The following is a 3,740-nucleotide window of genomic DNA, read 5'->3' on the forward strand; positions in this document are numbered from 1 at the left end:
CCGAGAGCCGGGGCGGGCACAGCCGCCCGTCACAGGCCCGGCCCCCGCCCCGGCCGCCTCTCCATCGCTGCTCGGAGCTCCCGGGGCGGGCGTGCGGCGGAAATCCGGCACAGCGAGGGCTTCCATCCCTACATCCCGGGGTGGGAAGGGGCTCTGGGCCCGCTGCCCCCGGGGGCCGCGCTGTCCCGCCGGGCTCCAGCCGGCGGAGAGGATGCTGTGCTGAAATAGTGCCCTAGGATTTATTTGTAGTGGTTTTTCAATGTATGTGTCACCGCCGCCCCCCGATATCGTATCATATATGTGCGATTTTAAAATTGAAATTAGAGCTGCGTGTTCCGTTCAGCGCCTTATAAGCTCCACTGTATTTCTTGCTTAACTGCACCATAAACGTTTAAAGGGGGAAAAGACCTTTTGTAGCTGGAAGATAAAGGCAATACCAGACTTTGTTCTACTTAATGGCTACAACCTACCCCTGCAGTAAGTCTTTATTTTAAGTTTTATTTGCACTGTCTTTAGGAATTGCAGAATAAAACCCCCATGAAGCCATAACCAACACACCGACTCCAGGTTCTATCACAGAAGGCTGATTTCCCAATAATCCATACAAATTCTGCGGAATTGCTGGGGAGAGGGTTCACTTCTTCAGGACAGTATTTAGTTGATTTTCCATTATAATTTTATAGTCCAGCAATACTTTTATTTTTTTCCCCCTCTCTCATTCCACAACCTTGGTTCATTGAAAAACTTACTATTTTGAGCAGGAAGAGTCATGAAATTCATAGAAAGCGTGCTCAGAGACACCAAGAAAACTATGTAGTAATCACCCTGGTCATTCTGAACTTTGAAGCCATTGACACTAGAAATTAGGAAATTTTTCAGTATCTGCTCTGCGTGCTTATTTTGTTTTGTATTTTTTAGAAGAAACAATTACCTTACTTCCTCTGATCAAGCCCTCGAAATAGTTAAACATTTCTACTGTAAGTCAATTTACAGCCATATTTATTTTGGTTTTGTTTTGTTGGTTTTTTTGTTTTTTTTTTTTTTTGAGCAATAAGGCAGGTCATACACTTGTGAGGAATGCTTAAACTAAGAATGAAAACTAAATATATATAGGCCTTACCATGGGCATTACATTTACCTTCCTTTTATCACTGCCACATCATAGATGTCATTTGTTTGTTGAAATGAACACACTGTATATATACAAGAAATTTTTCAGTGTAGAAAAACATCTCGAGTGGTGTAGGTTTTTGTGTAAAGCAGATAATGTACTTACATTTCTTAGAAAGGGGTTGCTCTAGAAGATATTTCCTGGAATAAAAGTTCTACTTATCAGGGGATAAGTGAAGAGGCCAATGCAAACTAAATTCTACAAGAATAAGCAGTTACAGAAATGGTTTAGAAAACATAATCAGTGAAGAGCTTTAGAAATCCCTGAGAAGGGGGGGAATTGTCTTCATTCTCCTGTGTTTTATGGCTGTGTGCATGGATGTAATGGATTTGTATGTGATAAGTCACTGTGCTCAGCTGAAGTTTTCCCTTTTGTGTGGAATGATTGTACAGGATCAGCAGTACAAATCTCACTGACATTCCTGAAGTGCTACCACAACCTTCACTGCAGAATAGTGTTATTGGAACTAAAAAGTTCCCATAATATAAATTTGCTACACAGCCTTACACAGTTGTGAATGCATCTACATGCTCAGCTATCACCTTCCTTCTGAAATACTAACACTTACTGTTCCAGTTTCAAATGGCAGAAGATTAGATAATAGGGGAAATAAAGCATTTTTCCTCAATTCTGTATATTTTAACAAGTCATTTCCTGTTGCAATAAGTGTTTAAGTACAGCACTAGGAAAAAATGGAGTTATTATTTAACATATTTTCACTGAAACAATTTATTATTTAGGCAACGTGTCTGTTGATACAAATTTAATGTTTCAAGTTGAGAATACAGAAGAACTAAAGAGCTTCCAGATGGATATTAATACCTGAAAATTGTATTATAAAATGTAAATGAAAAGTCACCAAACTGTAGCTTGCAATCAGTAATACTGATGATTATATCATTACTGTATTAATACTGTTGCAATGCTGGCTTCTTACTTGCAAAAAGACACTTATATAATTATTATATATACAACAAATTTATATTTGTAACAAATTTATAACAATTTATATTTATAACAAAAACGATATTTAACAATATTCTGTTTGCTCATTCTGTTCCAACTAGATCCAAGTGGAATGTTCATGTTAGTACCAAGTTAGCCATAATCCCAGCAAGTGCCAAACATCTCCAAACCATTGTGTACAGGAAATGGTTGGAAGAAACGTTAAATTCAATTTATCTGCGTTTTCTTTTGGATTGTCCCATTCAGTACTGTAGAAAGAGCTACCATGAACTAGAAAAGCAGGACTCAGGTTCTGCCCCAGTAAATTTTAAGTCTAAACCTGCAATGTCTTGAGTTGCTGTTCAGCAGCCTTTTGGTGAATGGCAAACATACCAAATTTCTGAGTTCTCACTTTTCTCAACCTTTAAAGATCTTCCTGAAGTTTGTGCTTTTGGGCAGAAAAATCTTGGTTTTACCAGCAGTGAATCTCATTACCTAGCTAATCTTAGGTCAGGTCTAATGGTACCTCCATGTGACAGCTCTTCTCCAAACACACCGTGAAGGGATGCAGAACAAAAGCTCACCGTGGTGCATCAGCTTTCTGCAGCAATTCCAACCCCAAACACTTGCCAAAGATCCAGGACACAGTGATTGAATCCCCCTGCTATGTGGCAGGGCTCTGGCTCCTTTTCTCCCAAATTCCAGGGGTGTCACAATCATCACAGGAGCTGTCGTGCTGCTCTGTCCCAGCCAGCCCCGTGTCCAGTCCTGTCTGTGCTCACACATTTATGGGGCAAGAAACTTCTGAGGAGGCTCTTGTGCTTTATTATTCTGCTGTTCTAGCCCAGGGAACAGGATAATGCCTGGTTGCTACATCTTACTACAAAAAGCTTTTTTCCCAGGTTTTGCATTACAGAAAATGTGAAAAAGCTGCATGACACAGCGTTCTGTAGTGTTGCATCTAAACCCATTTGTAATTCCAGCTTTTATTTTAACATATTTGGCCCAGAGCCCTAATAATAACAAGAAAATGGCAAAAGATTGCTTGTTTATGTAACTGTAAGCCATGCTGATATCAGTAGTGGGTATCCTGGCCATACTCTCTTTTCTCCCCAGCAACACCAACTGACTTTATTTTTTCCTGAGAAAGATGGGAAGAAAAGCTCCAGCAAGGCCAAGAAATATGCTGTATATTTAAAAATAGGTTTCAAGATATGTTTTAGCTTATGTGATGGAAAAGCAGAAGTCAATCGCCTGAAAAAAAGCTGTTTAAGGCTTTCACTCATTTAAATTAGGGAAAAAATTCCTACTAGTTTGATTTTGAATTTCGAATTTGCAGTTCTTTCCTTCGGCATGGTGGCACCCTAACTGCAAGCAGGCTTATAAACATTTTGACTCAATAGTTTCATATTTCTTCACCAGTTACTTCGATGAAACTTGCATTAGCAGTATTTAAACTAGTAATAACAACTAACACTAATAATTTCACACAAGAGTAAGAAATGGCAGTAAAGTATTTCAAATACTTTTTGACTCAAACAGATTTCCCTCTCTAAACATTGATTCAGTGTTTGGATTTTCCATATTCATATTTCATAGAGGCCAAATAAAAGTGACTAAAGCG

Source organism: Sturnus vulgaris, chromosome 12, assembly GCF_052056855.1.
Source record: "Sturnus vulgaris isolate bStuVul1 chromosome 12, bStuVul1.hap1, whole genome shotgun sequence".
NCBI classification, from domain to species: Eukaryota; Metazoa; Chordata; class Aves; order Passeriformes; family Sturnidae; genus Sturnus; species Sturnus vulgaris.